The sequence below is a fragment of the Schistocerca nitens genome, chromosome 8, assembly GCF_023898315.1.
Source record: "Schistocerca nitens isolate TAMUIC-IGC-003100 chromosome 8, iqSchNite1.1, whole genome shotgun sequence".
Taxonomy (NCBI): Eukaryota; Metazoa; Arthropoda; class Insecta; order Orthoptera; family Acrididae; genus Schistocerca; species Schistocerca nitens.
In genome coordinates, this window is record NC_064621.1 from 606,433,635 (window position 1) to 606,457,473 (window position 23,839).

Genomic DNA, 23,839 nt, shown 5'->3' on the forward strand with positions numbered 1-23,839 from the left:
TGCTATCGTGATCCACCGACAACCCCTGACAACATGCGTCAGCGCATTGTCAATGGATGTGCGAACATTACGGAAGGCGAACTACTCGCTGTTGAGAGGAATGTCGTTACACGTATTGCCAAATGCATTGCGGTAGACGGACATCATTTTGAGCTTTTATTGCATTAATGTGGTATTTACAGGTAATCAAGCTGTAACAGCATGCGTTCTCAGAAATGATAAATTCCCAAAGGTATATGTATCACATTGGAACAACGGAAATAAAATGTTCAAACGTACCTACGTTCTGTATTTTAATTTAAAAAACCTACCTGTTACCAACTGTTCGTCTAAAATTGTGAGGCATATGTTTGTGACTATTACAGCGCCATCTATCACAAAGCGAAAAAAGTGATCCAACTAAAACATTCGTATTTGTTTACGTACTACACGAATATGTAATAAAAAATGGGTTCCTATTTTAAAAACGCAGTTGATATCCGTTTCACCTATGGCAGCGCCATCTAGCGGGCCAACCATAGCGCCATCTAGTTTCCCCCTTCAAGCTAGACAAGTTTCGTTCTTTTAGTTTTTTCGTTTGACGCCTATTTCGTGAGATATTTGGCCCGGTCACGATCAATGGACCACCATGTATATCTGCCTTTTCGAACAGATTGGCTTTATTTCCGCAATTCCTGAGGTTTTTTATTTCATTTAAATGATTGTTGGCTTTTCAAGGTTTTATGTGACACTTTCTCAGAGTGCGTGCACCCAGTGAATCAAGCATACACTTGTTTAGAGATTCGCAGGTGATCCAGATCTTTTTAAGTAGCGTAACTGCAGTGTAGTGTGCAAAATTAGAGGAAGCAATCCGATATTGCTTGGCTTCGAGTAAATGGCAATTTTTATCGAGTTGTCAACGGCTGGAACGTCTAAAGAGGAGCGACGATGTAAGTGACACATCCAGCAGTGGGCAGAGGGGGGGGGGGGGGGGGGGGCAAGCGCCACCTGTTGAGTGTGGTATAGCACACTCCCCCCACCCACGACAGCCCTCTCCAGCAGACGACGACCGACGGGCGTGCAGCCCCTGTCGCCCCTCCGCTAGCAGCTAGTGCAGTGCAGGGCAGTGCAGCGCGGTGTTTGCAGAGTGGAGTGGGCCCCGTATATAAGCGGCGGTGGGGAGCGCGCCGGCCGCGGTCGCTCCGAACGCAGCGCCACAGCGGCGACGCGGCGACACTCAGTACTCAGTAGCGGGCCCGACAGCGCGCCGAACACACGCGACTCCACTCGACGCAGCGCGCAGCCAATCACCTGACGAGACCGCCCGACGCTCCGTCCGCCACCGCCACCGCCCCCGCGCGCACAGACGCCACCACCCGACGCAACGCCGGCGGCGCACACACGAGCATCCGACAGACGCCCTAGCGGGACGACGCCAGATCCCTACGACCACAGTCACCTCTGTAAGTCCTGCGACAAAAGTACTTAGCCTAACGCCGTCTTAACATCAGGGAGGATTCGAGACCGCGAGATTCTCCTTCTGCTTCGACTAGTACCGTCCCGATCAACACCTTTCTTCTTTCAATTGTTGTTGTTTTGATGGTTATAGACTTATTTGTAGGGTACCTCGAGGTGCGAAAAAAGAACCTACAAGCTCCAGAACATTAGTTAGCTGCTAAAAACTTTGTATAGACGAAGATAAATGTGTAAAACGGCAACTGGAGATCGATGAAAGCGCGAAACGCGACTTGACATAAATAAAATCCCTGGTTGCTGTAATTTTCCAAGGAATTTAATTCACTCACACGACGCTCACCCACCGTTAATACGAATGAATCAACGAACAGCCATAATTTCGTTGTGTGGTGACCAAACCAACGAAAGTGTCCAGACAGTCTATTCTTTTTAATATATAAGTCGCGTATTCCGCAGTTATATTTACTTCTTCGATATAAACTCCAATTTTCCCACTGCGAAATGGTGCTTTCTAGTTGCTGATATGTGTCATGGCGTTAACAGGAAGAACATGCCCCCCACCAGGAACCCCCCCCCCCCCCCGCCCATATTCGTCCGGGGATATCGACACTTTTATAACGAAAATATACATCATTGTCTGATTCTATTCATGCATCAATCAGCTTTGTACATGTAATAAATCAGAAAATATGGAACTTTGAAAACAAACAACTCATATAAAGATTGACATACCATACCATACCATACCAATACCATACCAATTAGCAGCGTCACTGGTCAGAGCTGACGGGCTGTATCGTATTCTTCAGCACGATCCCATCTTGCCAGTTTGTGTCTTCGCACGGATATGACGTACGAGTTTTTCCTCGCCGTGGTGGAAGCTCTATTTCCTACTGTCTAGCCGGTTAGCTATTCCATTTTCCGGGCACAGTACCTTTGCATGACGTGCCTCCGCGCTGGCGCACGAGCCGAAGGTCTCCGTTTCGAATCTTGAAGAAAAAGTCACGTAGAAAATGTCTTGTAGAAAAAACCACATAGATAAAAATCTTTTAAAAAAAGTCATTGCCAGCATTATACAGTATGCGAGGAGAGGAAAATTTGTAGCGTACAGGCTGAGCGCAGTTGAACTGGGTTCGCTTCCAAATTGGTGTATGGCGTCCAGTGTGTGGTGAGCGTGTAAGGCAGTGTCGACGGTGTCCTCCTCGTGAGAAGCGGATGTTAGGTTCGGCCAGTATTTCACTGTTTTCTGCCCACCTGCGGGCAGCGGGCTTAACCTTTCCCCTTGCCATTTGCGTCCGCGTGTGTTACCAGCGAGCCATCGTTCGCTTCACGTTTCTCTCCTCCTCTTACGCTCGCCGAAGATGAGGGGGGGAGAACGATTGTTCTATGTAACATCGAATTTCTCTTATTTTGTCCCCGATGGAAGCTGTGCAGTGACTGAGACACCGGACTCGCATTCTGGGAACCGCCGTTCGTGTTCCGCCACCCTGATTTAGGTTTTCGTCGGTTTCCAAAAATCGATTTAGGTGAAGGCGGGGATCGATTTTTTTTTTTTTCAAAAAGTCTCGGCTGAGATCTTCTCCCTTTGTTCTTCATACAAGTTTCTGCCTTGCGTCTAATGACATCGCCTTTGACACACGTTAGTCCATAAATTCAATTTTTCCTTTTAATCCTACAGCCTCTGTCATTACGCGACATGAGTAATATAGAAAGTAATATGTTTACAGACTGAGTTCGGATTTTGGACTTCAGAATTTTAAGACTAAGGCTCTGCCCTATGCGCAACTATTTATGGCGCATCACACTGGACACTTTTCCTGCGACTCTCTCTCGAGACGACAAAATGGCTGCCGAATCCTATAGAACTTCTTTTAATCTTCTGTCCCTAACATCGATACAAGATCTCAGACAGTCGAGCTATACTCGCGACTCGGTCTCACGAGGGTTCTCTAAGTGTCTTCCCTTCGTGGAGGTATAACAATTCTCAAGATGCCCCCGACAAATCGCACTCTCGCATTTGCCTGTTTCTAGACTGGTTTAGAAACTTGGGGATTCAGATGCTGATCCGTCTGCGGCTAGGTTTATGTGGACGTTCCAACTCCAGACAAATAGTCCTCGCTACTTGGCAACCGTGACTGAGTACAGATGCTGGACGCGTTACCAAACTATACCGACTCTTATTGTCTCTTTAGACAGACATTTAGTTATTTATATCCAGTGACATCGGCCAAGTTTTAGCTAAGACTCACATCATCTCTACTCTTCCTCCAACGCGCAACCACTTTCTAGAGACACAGTCACATTCAAGCGTTCACAACAATAGGACCACACTACTAAGCATCAAAGCTATTCGCCACAGCCGCTCTACAAAGGTAAACACTCTAAACTTCTTAACTGGTCGGAAGAACGTAACAGAAATCTACCCCCGCCAGACTCTGGGATTGCACAGAATCTCTGACCTAGCTTCCTGATTAATGGTTGATGTGCAGGAAGCGAGCCCTTCTACGATCGTCGCTAGCAGCACCTGACGAGAACGAGTACAGTAGTCACCAGAATACTGTGCGCAGAAAAGTTGAACAGTTAACGCCACTACAAAATCAGGAATATACGAGTATATACTACATGTGTCGCAAAGTAGTTCCACTTCCTAACGTCAACAAGCAAAGAACCATTTTAAAATTTCTTCCTTCAATGCTAAAGGAACACAGGACATGTTGATGTTCAGGGTAAACCCGTACTTGCATATCTGCGACAGTGACAGCATATCGTTTTTAGTAAACGAAAAAAAAAGATTGTTATATCACCTCCATTTTGTGGAACATACATGGACAGCATTAACCAAAACTATGTATAGCGTCATGGCGTCTTCTGTGCCTTAAGGATGCAATTTCTGTTGACACATCTTCATCTTTATCGAAGGAAGGAGTAATCATACTACTAATCGTGTGAATTTCGCATTTTTTGTTTTAGTGTTTTAACTGTTTGTGTGTTTTCTTTCTGTGGTAAGACTCAGTCTGGAATTTAGACGAGTGTGAAAACCGCCTAAAATCCACAGGCTGTCCAGGGTACGAGAGCATGTTTCTTCTGCTAGCACGTTTATCTTTCCCTTACTTCGCCTTACATCGCGGCCCGATTCCCAGAGAACAGATGCCAACAGTTATTTAAACACCATAACTGACAAGCCTGCAACGTATAAACAGAACGAAAATTCATTGACAGTATGAAAGAGAAATTAACAGACTCCACGCATTGTCTACAGGTTGAAACTCCCTTTCCGGATGGTCAGATAGAGTGATGGTCGTAGTTTCACCGCTTTCCGTGACATGGAGTCACTGTGTGGCTGTGGCTAATATCTGTACGCCGTGGTAATTTACAGCACTACCGGCATATCTAAAGTGATCAGCCACTGCATACTCGTTCGGCTGAAGTACCTGTGTTTACTGCTGTTTGACACATTGTTCCTGACACTGCGTATGGTTTGTCCTCTACAGCATTTAATATACTGACACGGAGTTTTATAATTCCTCGCCTTTCCTAAGGTAGGTCGTTCTTATCGCTTCATAACCCGGGCCGGTGCGGTGGGAGGGAAACCACTTCCACTACAATACGCGCACTGTAACTTGGCACTTCGCGCTGGGCGCGAAGGATAGGCAGAATGCATTACACGCGTTCCCAGCAGCAACTGCGCGAGGATACAGTGCGCCAATAGTACGACTTTTTTCTTTTCATCTTCATGATTCCTTAAAGCTGTTATCGTACACCCGCCGAAGAACCTTCAAGAATACTTTTGGTTACATTTATTTTTACCATATGGATAACTGTCAACTTGGACCCCATAAGAGTAGTAAGTTACCGTGTCTCGCTCATTTCAATTCGCAGATATTCCACTGGCTAATCCTTGAAAAGTCTTCCCTTGGACGAAATGAGTTCGTTATAAAGAAAAGTAATCATATTTACGTAAAGTATTAATACACATAAAATTGCAGAGATTAGTTTGAGAAACTGGGAATGCTAACAACACTCTCATTGTACGTTTAATTATTGTAGTTGACAAAATTAGTAGTCAGTCTTCCATTCTAGCATGAGGCTAGTTGATATTCACACGTGCACCACCACAGATTTACTGTTATTTACATCACACTGCAATGAATCAAATGTTTGTCACAGAAAGTGGCGAACCACAGAGTGCAGAGTGTCAAAAATCTTTACTAATCCGGCAGCAGAAATCAAATGATCGGTAGACACCAGAGATGAGGTCGAGTGTCAGAGTTTTCTTTTTTCCAAAAGAAAGCAATGTCCGTTAGGGACTTATTATTTTCAGTTTATTTGATATTGGTTAATTTCGAGTTTTTCAGTCATTATCAAGCGACATTCACATAAGCTCTATGGAACACGTCGAAACAGGCGTGACAAACAAATTACTCCACCAATGGACTGATTTGTATGTCGCATGTCCTGCGACGTGTTGCATAGTTGTCATCTGAATGTCGCTCGTTAATGACAAAGAGATCGCAACTGACCAACAGCAAATTAACTAAAAATGACGAACAATCTTTTCACTTGAAAAATATGTCAAGGCTGTGGAGCCAAGTACAAGCAGGATAACCTCTCTAAAACTCCTTAGATATAAAGCATGAATTTTCAAACATTTGAATCATGAGTATACAGTCATATTTTAGTAAATATGTCTAGCACGTTGCAGAAGAAAGAGCTAACGACTCGAGTGTCCTTGTTGATGTCCTCTACACTGTACACTAGTGTGGCTGCGCGGTAACAAAGTCAGGGTTGCGAGTACCCACTGGCAGAAGACGAAGAAGGAAACCAGGTTGACGAGGTTACTTGTAAACGGCTGTCCCGTGGTTAAGGAGCTTTCAACACGCTGAACTTAAAGCGAGGACTATGTAAGGCACGGAAAGGACAGTGAGAAGAAGCAAGGGCGGCACAAAGGCCGCCAATCCTGTGACGTGCAGGCGGCGCGTCACGTCCGTCATGAGGATGGGCTTCCGTCGTCGAAACTTCCTCAGTCGCTTCCCCAACTTAGGCGTCATAGACCTCCCCGCTGGGTCTTGCGACTCGACAACAGGTGAGATTTAGAGCTCGTCTTCTTTTCGAGAAGCACTGTGGAACTTAAGATCTGAGGTCATCAGTCCCCTAGAACTTAGAACTACTTAAACCTAACCTAAGGACATCACAAACATCCATGCCAGAGGCAGGATTCGAACATGCGACCGTAGCGGTCACGCGGTTCCAGACTGTAGCGCCTAGAACCGCTCGGCCACACCGGCTGGCCGTGAAAAACCAGTTTCCCTCTAATATCACCGCAGATTTGTGACAGAAAATGGAATAACTTACATCGTCATTACTTTTTAAAATATTCTAATCTGTATATATACCTGAGTGTACTCGTGTATTCCCGTGGAAAGCTTGAGTACCACGGCCACTGGCAAGTGGCTCAGAATCTGGTCGCAAAAATTTTTGATCGTTTGCCCAATAACATAAACTGTTTGAAAGGTAGCAACAAAAATTTTACATGACCCCTATTATCATTTCTTCTGGATAACCACTTATTTTCCGCAGGAGAATTTTCATTTGAAAACTGGTATCACATGCAGCTAAAAAACCTAACTTTAAGTGTATCATTCGTTTACATGTGTAACACCAAAAACTAAATTCATTAAATTTCAACCCGTATACCATTTAGTAAATAGAATGCAGCCATACTCACAATCGAATAATTTATATATAGGCTGTAAACGGATTCGATTCACACCATTCTAATATAAATCGCACAAATTATCTACGGAAACTGTAACAATTAACTGACCAACTGGGGCCAGCCGGGATGGCCGAGCGGTTCTAGGCGCTACAGTGTGAAACCGCGCGACCGCTACGGTCGCAGGTTCGAATCCTGCCTCGGGCATGGATGTGTGTGATGTCCTTAGGTTAGTTAGGTTTCAGGAGTTCTAAGTTCTAGGGGACTGATGAGCTTAGAAGTTAAGTCCCATAGCGCTCAGAGCCATTTGAACCATTTTTGACCAACTCGAAACTGGCTATCAGCTGATCGAGCTAAGCCGAGGTATTGCATTATCTTCGCCTACATCTACATAGATACTCCGCAAGCCACCTTACGGCGCATGCCGGTGGGTGATTTCCTTTCCTGTTCCACTCGCAAATAGAGCGAGGGAAAACGACTGTCCGTATGCCTCCGTATGAACCCTATTTTCTCGTATCGTATCTTCGTCGTCCTTACGCGTGATGTATGTTGGCTGGAGCAGAATAGTTTGGCAGTCACCTTCAAATGCAGATTCTCTAAATTTTCTCAATAGTCTTTCTCGAAAAGAACGTCGCCTTCCCTCCAGAGATTCCCATTTGAGTTCCTGAAGCATCTCAGGTGGTTCAAATGGCTCTCAGCACTATGGGACTTAACATCTGAGGTCATCAGTCCCCTAGAACGTAGAACTACTTAAACCTAACTAACCTAAGGACATCACACACATCCGTGCCCGAGGCAGGACTCGAACCTGAAGCATCTCCGTAACACTTGCGTGAAGTAACTAATCTAACAGCCTGCTTCTGAATTGCTTCAATGTCGTCCTTCAATCCGAGCTGGTACAGATGCCAAACACTCGAGCAGTTCTCAAGAATAGGTCGCACCAGCATACTATATATTGCCTCCTTTATAGGTGAACCACTCTTTCCTAAAATTCTCCCAATAAACCGAAGTCGACCAATCGCCTTCCCTACCATAGTTCGCACATGCTCCTTCCATCTCATATCGCTTTGCAACGTTATGCCCAGACATTTAAACGACTTAACTTAGTGAAGTAGGATTCTAGTAATACCGTACCCGAACATTCGAGGTTTCATCTTCGCACCCATCAGCATTAACTTACATTTTTACGCATTTAGGGCTAGCTTCCATTCATCACACCAACTGGAAATTTTGTCTAAGTCGTCTTGTATCTTCTTACAGTCACTCCACTCCGACACCTTACCGTACCCATGGCATCATCAGCAAACAACAGCAAACAACGCTGTCCACCAAATCATTTATGTATATAGAGAATAACAACGGTCCTATCACACTTCCCTAGGGCATTCCTGACGATACTGTTGTCTCTGATGGACAGTCGCCGTCGAGAACAACGTGCTGCGTTCTATTATTTAAGAAGTCTTCGAGCCACTCACGTATCCGTGGACGTATCCCATGTGCTTGTACCTTTGTTAACAGCCTGCAATGGGCACCGTGCCAAGTGCTTTCTGGAAATATGGAACCTGCCTGTTGCCCTTCATCCACAGTTCGCAGTGCATTATGTGAGAATATGGTAAGCTGAGTTTCGCAAGAGCGATGCTTTCTAAAACCATGCGGATTCATGGACATAATCTTCTCACTCTCAAGAAAATTTATTATATTCGTACTGAGAATATGTATAAGGATTCTACAGCAAACAGAAGTTAGGGATATTGGCCTGTAATTTTGCGGGTCCGTGCATTTGCCCTTCTTATACATAGTTGTCACCTGCGCCTTTTTCCAGTTGCTTGTGCCTTTGTGCTGGGCGAGACATTCACGATAAATGCAAGCTAGGTAAGGGGCCAGTGCCGTAGCATACTTTTTAAAAATAGAACTGGGATTCCATCCGGACCTTGTCATTTATTTACTTTCAAATCTTTTAGTTGTTTCTCTACGCCATACGGGAGTCTGTCCGATGGTCAAATGACGGTATGGTTGTACGATTCTCCTGTGTGAACGATTCCTTGTACTGAAATTTGAAACTTCGGCTTTCGTTTTGCTTTTGCGACACCAGGCTGATCAACGAAGGACTGAGTGGAAGCCTTAGACCCGCTTAGCCGTTTTACATAAGACCAGAATATCCTCAGGTTCTCTGCCAAATCTTTTGCTAAAGTGTGATGGTGGTGGTAGTTGTATGCTTCGCGCATAGATCTTTTCACAGACGCCCGAATACCTATTAACCTTCGCTTGTGGTCATTTGTGCGTCCCATTTTGAACCGAGAGTGCGACAGCCCCTCCTTCGTCAGCATCCTCCGAATTTCATTATTAAACCCTGATGGGTCTTTTCCAGTCTTTACTCACTTACTAGGCACATAACTCTCCAGACCACGATTTACAATCTGCTTCCACTTTGCCCTTTACATCCATCTTAGTGGAACTAAATGATGCTAATAACTGCTTATCTGCTCTACCTAGCAGAAACACTCTCCTAGTCTTCTTGGCTGATTTATTAACTTTGGTGAACACAGCTGCTATAATGACACCATGATCGCTATTCCCCGTTTCTGAACCGACACTGTCGATAAGATCCTGCCTGTTTGTAGCTACAAAGTTTAAGATATTCCCATTGCGTGTGGGCTGCCAAGCTAGCTGGTCAAAACAGTTCTCAGAAAACGTGTTCGAAAGTATTTCGCATGACTGTGTGTATCCCCCACATTGAATCCATAGACATCCCAGTCTATAGCCGGCAGGTTAAATTCGCCTCCAACTGTCTGGGTATTTACACGCTACTAACAGTAGACTTTCTTTGAATGACTCTGGAACTGTCACAGTGGAGTCGGGTGGCCGGTAAAAACTGCCAACAATTAACTTGGTTTCACCTACAACTGTTACACGCGACCAGACGACTTCACTGTCACACTCTACTTCGACCTCAGTAGAAGCAATGAAAACTCCCCCCCCCTCCCCCCCTGCGGTATGTAACCTGTACTTCCGAAATACGTTCCACGACTTCCTAAGTATCTCCGAGCTTTTCACTTAAGGTTTCAGCCAGCGCTCGATCCCAAGAATAATCTGAGCGCGAGAACTTTCCTGGGCGGCAGTAAATTCGGGAACTTTATCACGAATGCTTCGACAATTTACCGATAAAACTGTGACAGTCAAAGTGTCTTTCTCTGAACGCCGTCTGACTCCCCGTGCTGCCCTGTGGAAGTTATCTCACAACCAGGAAATAACGTCGCAGAATAACTTCTTACCCATATTTTTTTATGATCCCTTTTCACCTACTACTTGCTTTGTAGGTACAAACAATTTTTTTTCAATCATCAGGTTTATCACGTATGTAATCCGGAGGTTACTTGTTATAAGTCCATCAACCGCTAATTAAAAAAGTAAATATAAAACCAGCACGCACCCACGACCTGTCGGGGCGACAGAACTTCTGTTTCTTTTGCAGAGAATACATATAGAGGGAAGTCGAACTAAAACGTGGAAAAATGTTTCTTAAAAACTATTGCTATGCGGTCTACGCATAATGGTGTAATGAATATCAGAAGCTGTACATCGTTTACGCTTGAAATGGCTACAAATTTACGGCTTACGCAGTAATGCCGGTAGATCGGAAAAGAAAGTTGCGGCTTAGTCGGTTATACCGCTGGGCAGCTATGCTGCTGCCAGCGACAAACGATGATCCTGGGAGTGCTCAACGAAGCGATACAACTTCCCAGAAGTCAGTCAGTCGGCTTCGGAGTGCGCCGGTGACTCACCCACTGCCGGCAATCTGTTGGTCGCCTCTTGACTACGGGCCATCAGCTGTGACGCAAACGTTCTCGCCAGCTCGCCCTGAAATTCTGCCGGGCGCATGAGAATGTCAAACACAGACGCGGGACTCCGTAACAACGTTATCTGGCGTGCATCTCACACGTCTTTTAGGTGCTAACATACACTACTGTCCATTAAAAGTGCTATACCAGGAAGATGACGTGCTACAGACGCGAAATGTAACCGACAGGAAGAAGATGCTGTGATATGCAAATGATTAGCTTTTCAGAGCATTCACACAAGGTTGGCGCCGGTGGCGACACCTACAACGTGCTGACACCAGGAAAGTTTCCAACCGATTTCTCATACACAAACAGCAGTTGACCGGCGTTGCCTGCTGAAACGTTGTTGTGATGCCTCGTGTAAGGAGGAGAAATGCGTACCATCATGTTTCCGACTTTGATAAAGGTCGGAATGTAGCCTATCGCGATTGCGGTTTATCAAAAATGGTTCAAATGGCTCTGAGCACTATGGGACTCAACTGCTGAGGTCATTAGTCCCCTAGAACTTAGAACTAGTTAAACCTAACTAACCTAAGGACATCACAAACATCCATGCCCGAGGCAGGATTCGAACCTGCGACCGTAGCGGTCCTGCGGTTCCAGACTGCAGCGCCTTTAACCGCACGGCCACTTCGGCCGGCTTGCGGTTTATCGTATCGCGACATTGCTGCTCACGTTGTTCGAGATCCATTGACTGTAAGCAGAATCAATGGGTTCAGGAGGATAATACGTAACGCCGTGCTGGATCCCAACGGCCGCGTATCACTAGCAGTCGAGATGACAGGCATCTTATCCGCATTGCTGTAACGGATCGTGCAGCCACGTCTCGATCCCTGAGTCAACAGATGGGGACGTTTGCAAGACAACAACCATCTGCACGAACAGTTCGACGACGTTTGCAACAGCATGGACTATCAGCTCGGAGACCATGGCTGCGGTTAACCTTGACGCTGCATCACAGACAGGAGCGCCTGCGATGGTGTACTCAACGACGAACCTAGGTGCACGAAAGGCAAAACGTCATTTATTCGGATGAATCCAGGTTCTGTTTACAGCATCATGATGGTCGCATCCGTGTTTGGCGACATCGCGGTGAACGCACATTGGAAGCGTGTATTCATCAGCGTCATACTGGCGTATCACCCGGCGTGATGGTATGGGGTGGCATTGGTTACACGTCTCGGTCACCTCTTGTTCGCATTGACGGCACTTTGAACAGTGGGCGTTACATTTCAGATGTACTACGACCTGTGGCTCTACCCTTCATTCGATCCCTGCGAAACCCTACATTTCAGCAGGATAATGCACGACCGCATGTTGCATGTCCTGTACGTGCCTTTCTGGATACAGAAAACGTGCGACTGCTGCCCTGGCCAGCACATTCTCCAGATCTCTCACGAACTGAAAACGTGTAGTCAATGGTGTCCGAGCAACTGGCTCGTCAGAATACGCCAGTCACTACTCTTGATGAACTGCGGTATCGTGTTGAAGCTGCATGGACAGCTGCACCTGTACACGCCATCCAAGCTCTGTTTGACTCAATGCCCAGGCGTATCAAGACCGTTATTACGGCCAGAGGTGGTTGTTCTGGGTACTGATTTCTCAGGATCTGTGCACCCAAATTGCGTGAAAATGTAATCAGATGTCAGTTCTAGTACAATATATCTGTCCATTGAATACCAGTTTATCATCTGCATTTCTTCTTGGTGTAGCAATTTTAATGGGCAGTAGTGTCAGAAATTGTTAGGACTTCCTTGGACGCTTCTTTACTGGCTGTAGGAGGGAGGAACAGATGAGTAGCTTTGAATGTAGAAATATATACAGATTCAAAAGATTTATAAGATGTCTGTTCAGAAGTTGTCGAACCGTGGCCACCATGAAAAACAATAAATGTCATTCAGGTGGCAAACACACAAAATGGCCTCAGTGTACGAGTGTTCGAAGTAGAACCCGGCGCTGGGGCTGCGGAGAGGGGATTCTCGCACCTCACCGGCGGCGGTGTAACCATTCGTTCCAGCGCTGTCGCACTGCCGTGGAGCGACTGGTGGCGCGCGTATTTGAAAGTGTGGCCGACCGTACAGCGGCCGATACCGCGCAAACCTGGCCGTTCCGGGAATGCTTCCACCGTCGTTCACGGACTTCGTCGGTCCGTTTACGCATTACGAGAACAACTGCACTGTTTTCCGCGTCCTCCCCCCCCTCCCCCCTCCCCCTCCCCCCACGACACGCTTTACATACCCTCCACTGCTAGTGCTGCCACCTGCCATCTGTCAGTGATTACTGCACATGGGCATCGAACATTGGCGGTGGTCACAGTACCGTAACTGGACCATGCATAAACACGTCAGTCTAGAAGGAATACAGTGCAAAGACTGACTTCACAATCCATTCACACCAGTCTCCCTCGAGACTCGAAGCTGGGTAGTGGCTTGTACGTTCTGAGCATGAAACAATTTTTTTCGGAAACTATGAATAAAAGAATTTTTTACTATTTTTCTGCCATCACACAACAACAGTTTAAAAATCCATCATTTAAAATTATTTTATTTTAGCGGAGAATAAAAAGATGTACGTAACTGGACCATTACGAGCGCAACAATTAGTCAGCTGCTGGTCTGAGGACAGCAGAGAGAGAGAGAGAGAGAGAGAGAGAGAGAGAGAGAGAGACTCCCATCGCCAGTCCAGTGTGGAAGTAACAGCTGGACGCGATCGCCGTCACATCTTGCAGCGGCCGTCAGCGTGGCGACAGCCCAGCGCAGGGTGGGGGGGTGCGACCGTCGGACGCGACTGTCCGACACGGGGAACGCTCCGCCTCTCTGTCCGTGCAGCCATCGGGTGTTTCGCGTCAAGGGTTTCACAGGGGGCCGCAGCCCGGCGAGTAACTCGACAGCGACAACTGGTCAGCAGCCACACCTTCCAGAAGTTCTTCCTGGTTACAGACTGCAGGGCTGCTTACAGGCAGACCCCTAAATCCCATCTTCGTTCCTCTGTCCAGCGCTCGTCACGGGCCACAGAGATCAGAACGTGCGCGGAAAAGCGACCACTGAACGGTCAGAGGACGAGGAATTATCGCCTGGACAGTGGGTAAGCCATGTACACCAGAGAGAGGTCTGCGGTAAATATTTTGCGTATCATTTTAAAGACACAAGCTGGAGTCATCAGGCCTGCTGATTGTGTTGATCCTGCTCCACGAACTCACTCTTCAATGCGATACATTTACGTCAGCAATGGATGATATTTCGGAGACCACGGTTGTAGAAGACTGCATTTCGTCTGTTCAGCAATCACACCGCCGTCATGCTGGAAATGCCGACCACGTCACAGTTTCCTCATCCGACGAATGAGGAACAACTCACTGGTCGCCATGTCGGGAGAACACGAGAGGGTGAGGCAAAACCTGACAGTCCAAAGAGGCGGCATGTGTGCGCTGCGTCCTGTGCAGAGTAAGGAGAAACAGTCCCTCGGACAACTTCCCGCGATACTTACACTAGACACCATCCTATACCTATATATCAAATGATTTGCGAGTCGGCTATTACATCTCTCTCATGTCGAAATCGAGGTTGATCAAGAAACATAGAACCCCATGGATATTTAAAATCTAATTACAACCACGTATATATGATTGTGATAGCGTATAACACCTGCCTACCTCACACTGCATACAAGTTACAGCTGCCGAAACGTAAACGGTGACGGTTCTTGGTCGCATTGGACAATACTGTCACAGAATGTGAACATGGAACATGAATGGAACAAATAATCTATAATGCAGGGGTAACAAGAGACCTGTCACAACGGCTGCAGCAGTTGTTGGGAAAAACTCTACATTGGAATTCACAGTGTCACACCGAAGGGACTACGCTATCCACTAGCAACTTTCCCAATTGCTACACCACGAAGATGACGTGCTACAGCCACGAAATTTAACCGACAGGAAGAAGATGATGTGATATGCAAATGATTAGCTTTTCAGAGCGTTCCACAAGGTTGGCGCCGGTGGCGACACCTACAACGTGTTCACATGAGCAAAGTTTCCAACCGATTTCTCATACACAAACAGCAGTTGACCGGCGTTGCCTGGTGAAACGTTGTTGTGATGCCTCGTGTAAGGAGAAGAAATGCGTACCATCACGCTTCCGACTTTGATAAAGGTCGGGATGTAGGCTATCGTGACATTGCTGCTCGCGGTGGTAGAGATCCAACGACTGTTAGCAGAATATGGAATCGGTGGGTTCAGGAGTGTAATACGTAACGCCGTGCTGGATCCCAACGGCCTCGCATCACTAGCAGTCGAGATGACAGGCATCTTATCCGCATGGCTGTAACGGATCGTGCAGCCACGTCTCGATCCCTGAGTCAACAGATGGGGACGTTTGCAAGACAACAACCATCTGCACAAACAGTTCGACGACATTTGCAGCAGCATTGACTATCAGCTCGTAGACCATGGCTGCGGTTACCCTTGACGCTGCATCACAGACAGGAGCGCCTGCGACGGTATATTCAACGGTGAACCTGGGTGCACGAATGGCAAAACGATATTTTTTCGGATGAATCCAGGTTCTGTTTACAGCATCATGATGGTCGCATCCGTGTTCGGCGACATCGCGGTGAACGCACATTGGAAGCGTTAATACGTCACGCCATACTGGCATATCACCCGGAGCGATGGGATGGGGTGACATTGGTTACACGTCTCGGTCACCTTTTGTTCGCGTTGACGGGCCTTTCTGGATACAGAAAATGTTCGACTGCTGCCCTGGCCAGTACATTCTCCAGATCGCTCACCAACTGAAAACGTCTGGTCAATGGTGGCCGAGCAACTGGCTCGTAACAATACGCCAGTCACTACTCTCGATGAACTGTGGTATCGTGTTGAAGCTGCATGGGCAGCTGTACCTGTACACGCCATAAAAGCTCTGTTTGACTCAATGCCCAGGCGTATCAAGGCCGTTTTACGGCCAGAGGTGGTTGTTCTGGGTACTGATTTCTCAGGATCTATGCACCCAAATTGTCGTGAAAATGTAATCACTTGTCAGTTCTAGTGTAATATATTTGTCCAATGAATACTCGTTTATCATCTGCATTTTTTCTTGGTGTAGCAATTTTAATGGCCAGTAGCGTATTTAATACCATACGCTGATAATTGTTCATTTATGTCGTTGCTCTGCCATTTCGTGAGGATAGATATAAGGTAACGGCAAATTTGAAAGTCACGGAACTCTAAACCGCGACCTTCAGTTCATGCAGTGGCTGAGATATCCCTGTGCAAGTATGTGATAGTCTCTTACGAGTATGAGTGATGGAATATTTCCAAACTGTGCGGCACCTCACACACAAGAACATGAAACTCGAGAGTAACCGGTTGAGGGTAAATCTAATGGAGGAGCAGTGGCAACTGGATATTTGTGGCAAACCGAGACCCAATCGGGGTTATCTGCTTTTCGTGAGCAGCCGTCTTAGACAGTAGGCTACCTAAAACGAATGCTGGTCTCACTCTCACTGTTAGTTTTGTGTCCACCTGTGCTTACCGAGCACCACTGCAACAGGTTCTGCCATGTGGTGTGTGGGAATAGCGCCTATAGTAGAACAATGAATGTCAGGAAAAATAGTTCAAATGGCTCTGAGCACTATGGGACTTAACTTCTGAGGTCATCAGTCCCCTAGAACGTAGAACTACTTAAACCTAACTAACCTAAGGACATCACACACATCCATGCCCGAGGCAGGATTCGAACCTGCGATCGTAGCGGTCGCGCGGTTCCAGAGTGAAGCCCCTAGAACCGCTCGGCTACTCTGGCCGGCAAAGTCAGGAAAAAACACAGGACCTGCTGAACGGAATGAATAACGAAATGAAAAAAAAAAATCAGGAAAAATGGCGACGCTATACGTAGCCTTCGAAAGGGCATCTGTAACGGAGCTGGGTTCCAAGCAGACAGCTGTTTTTAGTTTCTTATGGCGGAAAACCAGAGCATTGCAAGTATTCATAGGTGCTTGGAGAATGTCTATAGAGACCTGGCAGTGAACAAAAGCACAGAGTGTCTCGCATTCGGGAGGACGACGGTTCAATCACGCGTCCGGCCATCCTGATTTAGGTTTTCCGTGATTTCCCTAGATCACTTCAGGAAAATGCCGGGATGGTCCCTTTGAAAGGGCACGGCCGATTTCCTTCCCCATCCTTCCATAATTCGAGCTTGTGCTCCGTCTCTAATGACCTCGTTGTCGACGGGACGTTAAACACTAACTTCCTCCTACTTTTTTATGTCTTTGGGAGAATTCTCGCTGTACAACTGGACGTCTCTGTTGGAAGTGCTGACACACTGGTCTTAGACAGTAGGGTACCCAAACGGTGTGCCCGTTAGGTTCCATAAAGAGCTTTTCATCTGTTCGGTCCAATGTAGGATGCACTACGCGGGGAGCAGTACGTGGTTGAGGAGGAGGTTATTGATGCACCAATACGTTTGTTCCGAAGACGACCGGCAGAGTAGTACCACGCGTGCATACTGGTTCTCTCACTAAGGTGGCTTAGTGACGTCGCATTCAGCGGAGAGTCTGGTGAAAAACATGGTTTGTGCCAAAAGAGTGGGGAATAACATGGCGTATTGGAATCCTGAATAAAACCAACCCGTTTTCAGGAAGAAATGTGTCGCATTACTTGTTGAACGCCCCTCGTACTAGGAAGGATTTGGGGCAGACGGGTCTAAGTGATCGCAATCGAGAACACTTAACAGACCACTTTTTCACCAAACATACGAGGAAATAATTTACCTGTTTTAGCAGCCACGAGTGGATGTGTCTACATACCCGCCAGAGTAGCCGAGAGCGCTGACGCACTGCTCCCTGGACTCGGGTAGGCGCGCCGGCCCCGGATCGAATCCGCCCGGCGGACTGCCGACGACAGCCGGTGTGCTGGCCAGCCTGGATGTGCTTTTTAGGCGGTTTTCCACATCCCGCTAGGTGAATACCGGGCTGGTCCCGACGTTCCGCCTCAGTTACACAGCTCGCAGACATCTGAACACGTTCATACTATTTCATGGATTCCACTAGACACAGACAGTTGGGGTGCACTAATTCCATCCTGGGGGGTACGGAGTGGCGGCAGGAAGGGCATCCGGCCACCCTTTAAAATTAACCATGCCAAATACGATTAACCATGGCCGACCCTGCGTAACCGCGGGACAAGACGCAAGCGATAGATAGGTGGATGTGTCTAGATCATAATACTTTCGTCACGTGACTATTATTTAATTTCCTTTTCGAAATTTCGGCTTTGTAGCCACTGACAAGTGGTTCTGTAACATCTTGAGTTCGGTAATCACTTGTAATTGTGATCGTGTAGAAAATAACAGTGATATGGAGAAACTTTTTTTTCACTTAGACAGTACAGAAAAATATTAGTTTCCTTTGCGCATTGACAGTTTTCGAAAATCGCGTTTCGCTATTACCGATCTGAGGTGTGGGGTTGATATGTTATTCTGTTATTCAGCGCAACAGATTAATCTGAGATGTACCCTTTACCCTTTGGCTCCTGCAAGATGCAATTTCCATCCCCACACTACTACAGAAGTCAGGCAGACGCTCATAACGTTCTAAAGAGAAATGCCTGAAAAACTTTCAGCAATAAATATCTTCTGGAGTCGTCCGCTGTAAGGAAATGACACAAAAATTCACAAAATTTCTTATGTAACTAGTGGGATACTTGGGTAGTGGAGTAGTGCTAGTTAGTCCCAGAAAAACATGAAACTAACGAAAGTTATTATTTATTTTGCAAAAATTCTGAGAAATAACAATGGCACTTTTAGTTATGAATTGAACAAGTTATATCCTGGTTCTTTTCGGAATGTGAAGTTACCTCTCAAGGATAGGATTCGCTAATGAAATTTCTATACAAAGTTTAAGATGGTTGTTGACTTGGCAGAATGGCTGAGAGGCACACCTACTCAACTTGAATAATTATCCTTTAGAATGTTGCTAGGTACAGTCGAGGCTGTCGCGTGTGAAATGCAGTGAAGTGTACTGTTGCGGAGGAAATATGGGGCTCGCAATAGCTGTAGCGCACAATACCGTAAGCTGCGATGACTGCTGTCTGCGCCACTCGCTACTGACAAATAAGATGACTCTCGTTCTATCTGGATTGACCTTCGCCAATCAAACTCTCCCTATGCCTTGATGAAGTCAAGGATTCCTATTCGCCCCTAGTCTAACTATTGGCATGGTACACCGATCAGATAACCAGTCCACTGCGATGCCACTCAAAATTCGCTCGCAGGCGGTTACTTATAACTCTGTCCGTTCACACCGCACAATAAGTGTGTCGGCCAACACAGTTAAGAACGCTTAATCGCAAGGACTCAATATAGAGTAGCACTTCGATTCGCTCTCGACAGAGGTGCTCTCCCAGTAAAGTGCTGAGGAGAGACTTGTTCCTCGCTCCAAGAGCGACAATGGAACGGCGCCTCTCCACACCAGACGTGAAGGGGTATATCTTTCGGTCTCTTCCATTACTCTTTCAGGTCAAGGCGTCAGAAATATCGTCTGCCAATCAGCATTGCTCTTCTAAAACGGGAGAATGACGTTTCGTTTAAGGCGACCAATCTGGAAACCTGTAGCATTGGAGTTTGGCGTTTGCTGTCTCCCTGTGAAAATCTCTGAAACTGCGTGCTATGTGTAAAGAATGCGTAGGCTGGCCGTTCCCACACAATGTAGCGGAATTTGCTTTTAAGCCGAACACGGGGTGGTTCCCCCCTTTCACTGGGGCCCACGCTGTCCGCTACACGGGCGGTCACCGGCTGACATGGGCTGGGTCGTCCTCTGAAGGGCCTGGCGTCACGTTGTGCGGTTTCTCTCCCACACTAAAAGCTTCTGTGGCTGTCGTGTCTGGAATGTATGTGTGTACGCCAGCCTCGAGTATTTCAACCATGGTGCGCTTACTTGTTAATTGCATATCGTTTACATGAATTCATACAACATTGACTTTATCTTATCGAGTTTGGGTTCGAATGAAGCGTCTTGATGTGCGGAATATGATTGTGAGGCCGGAATAAGTAAGCAATGAAGGTCAGGAGACCACGACGTCTTACACCGAGTATCATCCGGCAGTCGAGATCTAGAGAATAACTGCTGAAAGCAGGTGCCAGTGTGGAAACTGCGTCATTCGTCTAGCACCCCAGCAACCCTGGTGTTCCTCCCTTAAATATTTTCAACCACTCTGGAAGTACTTGAGGTTAACGGCTGCGACTGTGCCGAGTTGCCCTTTGTAGCCGGCGTTAGGTGCGGTGGGAGCTGCACAGCCTCCAGCAGGAGCAGAGCGTGTCGGCTACTCGTCGCCTCGGGCTGGAAGGGCGTGGGCGAAGGAGGCGGGGCGGCTCGGCAAGTGAGAGAGACGTCCAAAGTGGCCGCCGAGGCCGCGGGGTCGAGCGAGAAGCGAGGGAGCGCTCTCCGAGCGACGGTCCACGCCCTGATTCTGAGCAAGGCCACGACGATCTGCAAGTGCGTCAAAAATACTTCAAGTGCAACTTTTGGGCAACACGTAATTTAAGGTGTCTTCGAACTACTGCTCGTGAACCCCGTATGGATCTCACCTTGTAAGTGACGAGATACAATGTCAGCTGAAACTGGATGCACATAAAAGGAACCTGCACGCAGCAGATATTCAATTTTACGCCCATAACTTCTCATAGTTGTAATCTTAATTGTTTTAAAGAAAAGTTTTTCTTTCTTTGTGGGTGGGGAGGGGGTGACATTACATAAAATATTCTCGCACATCCATCTTCCGGTAGAACATACTGTACCTCTCTGTAGTGAACAACATCGAACCCCGACCGGTTGGCCCTGCGGTCTAACGCACGGCTTTCCGGGCGGGAAGGAGCGCCTGGTCCCCGGCACGAATCCTCCCGGCGGACTTGTGACGAGGTCCAGTGAGCCGGCCAGTCTGTGGATGGTTTTTAGGCGGTTTTCCATCTGCCACGGCGAATGCGGTCTGGTTCCCCTTATTCCGCCTCGGCTACACTATGTCGGCGATTGCTGCGCAAACAAGTTCTCCATATACGCTTACACCACAATTAGTCTACCACGCGAACATAGGGGTTACTCTCGTCTGCTGTGAGACGTTCCCGGGGAGGGGGGGGGGGTCCACCGGGGGCCTAACCGCACAATAACCCTCGGTGTGGGGCGGCGGAGGGGTGAAGTGGACTGCGGTAGCCGTCGTGGGGTTGTGGACCACTGCGGCTGCGGCGGGGACGGAGCCTCTCTGTCGTTTCTAGGCCCCCGGTTAACATACAATACAACACAACTGACGAGGACGCGTACCAGTTCTACACGGGGACTGGCACAGGAGGCGACGTCGCGGTGCATCGCACCAAACAAGTCAGCAGGCTGATGACAGGCAAACGGGATGGAGATTAAAGTACATCTAGGGCACGGCTGCCGTGATACTGATCCGTATCGGATGCGCCTGATGCCAGTAGCCGAAGCAACCCACAGACGCAATCTACAATTTTTTATCGATCGGTACGTGACTGGAACTAACACAAAGTGGAGTTGAAGTATAGCTTCAAATGGTTTAAATGGCTCTGAGCACTATGGGACTCAACTTCTGAGGTCATCAGTCCCCTAGAACTTAGAACTACTTAAACCTAACTAACCTAAGGACATCACACACATCCATGCCCGAGGCAGGATTCGAACCTGCGACTGTAGCGGTCGCGCGGTTCCAGACTGTAGCGCCTAGAACCGCTCGACCATCCCGGCCGGTGAAGTGTAGGTGTAGGCATAAAGATTGCCATTAGTGATGTGAGAGTAAATGACAACGTTGACGGCGACAGTTTCTGGTGGTGCTCCGTGTGCGAGAATCGAGTTTTTGCGGGCTGTTTTGAAACACATTTGTTTGTCGCCTGACGCGGACGGCGGCTGCGAACCGTGGCACGTGTCTTGGGATCTCGCCCAGCAGAAGAGGCGTTCTTGCGGCAATTACATCGCGACGCTGGCCGAGCGTCTTACCCCGAGAAACGATCGAGCAGGGACTAACAACAGGCTTACAACTGGCGGAGAACACGTCGCAGTTAATGGTACCACACCCTACCTGCCTAACCCACGTTAATTTAAGCAAGTATTTGACCCATTTCTGAAAAAACTATTTGATGCAGGACCTTAATGTTTTTACTGTATGTTACATGATACTAATAGAGTCAACTGTACTAAAATCTACTTTATGCATTTTATAGTTATTAAGAAACACTTTTTTTAAATGTATTAACAAAAATATTAAGTTTTTCCTGCAGAAAATATTTTTTGTGAACTTCCTAATGGAGGAATATTAATGAATGTAGTACCAGAGGTGGCTTTTTTGTTATTCAGAGTCTCTGAAAATTTCATTCATTTATCTATGATAGTTTCTGATATAATGGGGCATATGAACTGAAAATTTTAGTTTGTGGGAAATTGATTTTAAAGAAAAAAACTTAAGGAATTTGTTACTTACATTTAATTAAAACTGTCCTGCTGCATATGATGGCCCTTCTTTGGCCTCTAGCAGGTCTTCCAGCTTCTTTTTCGCCTTCCTGGATGTTTGTCTTGCTTTCTAGGCCATATTAGATGCAGACCTGTCCGAATCGGCTATCCTCATTTTATCGCAATGTTGCAGTCCAGTGATCATATTTTCGCCAATATTAATTCCCAGCTTTTTCAGTACCTAACACTTTCCAATATTACCACAACTGAATGTAATAACAGCATCATGAACTCCTAGTTTCATTGTATGCATGCCTACAAATACAGTTTTAGGAAGGCGGTTCCAAATTATGCTGTTGAAACGTTCATTTGGGTTCTGTGTCTGCCCATGCAGACATTTCCTTAGAAGGTCAGGATGAGCCAAGTCTCTTAAAATAGGTTTAATTGCTGTAATAACAGCAGCAGGACGAGAATTCTGGTGAGAATAAGATTCTCCAGTTGCCTGAGCCCTATTGTATTTGCACCACGAATTTTCTCCTGATGGACACAATCCATGACATGACTTATCATCAGCAGAGGACTTATGGAAGAATATGGCCCAAACATCTCTCTTCATTGCCTCCAGATTTTCTTTATTTCTCCTAATTGCCTGCCCATAATATACCTGCAAGTTTTCTATTTCAGTTTTAGTTAACCGACCCTGTCCTGTCAACAATTTTCCATCTTCTAATTCAAAGCGTTTTGTTTACAAACAGCAGAAACAAAATAATACCGACCGTTGCATTCCAAGGATAGCCAACACACTCGGGAGTAAAAAAAAGTCCTTAACGTGCAATGTAGGGGATATAAAGATCTAAAATACACTCCTGGAAATTGAAATAAGAACACCGTGAATTCATTGTCCCAGGAAGGGGAAACTTTATTGACACATTCCTGGGGTCAGATACATCACATGATCACACTGACAGAACCACAGGCACATAGACACAGGCAACAGAGCATGCACAATGTCGGCACTAGTACAGTGTATATCCACCTTTCGCAGCAATGCAGGCTGCTATTCTCCCATGGAGACGATCGTAGAGATGCTGGATGTAGTCCTGTGGAACGGCTTGCCATGCCATTTCCACCTGGCGCCTCAGTTGGACCAGCGTTCGTGCTGGACGTGCAGACCGCGTGAGACGACGCTTCATCCAGTCCCAAACATGCTCAATGGGGGACAGATCCGGAGATCTTGCTGGCCAGGGTAGTTGACTTACACCTTCTAGAGCACGTTGGGTGGCACGGGATACATGCGGACGTGCATTGTCCTGTTGGAACAGCAAGTTCCCTTGCCGGTCTAGGAATGGTAGAACGATGGGTTCGATGACGGTTTGGATGT

At 46.9% G+C, this 23,839-nt stretch overlaps 1 protein-coding gene across 1 annotated transcript in view; it reads left to right on the forward strand.

The window, feature by feature from the left end:
* Nucleotides 1-1,147: 1,147 nt before the first annotated feature.
* Nucleotides 1,148-23,839, forward strand: part of LOC126199086 (synaptic vesicle glycoprotein 2B) — a 388,030-nt gene continuing 365,338 nt past the window's right edge. The window contains exon 1 of the mRNA XM_049935833.1: nucleotides 1,148-1,442. The gene's annotated coding sequence lies outside the window, so the exon portion shown is untranslated. The remainder of the gene's footprint in view (nucleotides 1,443-23,839) is intronic.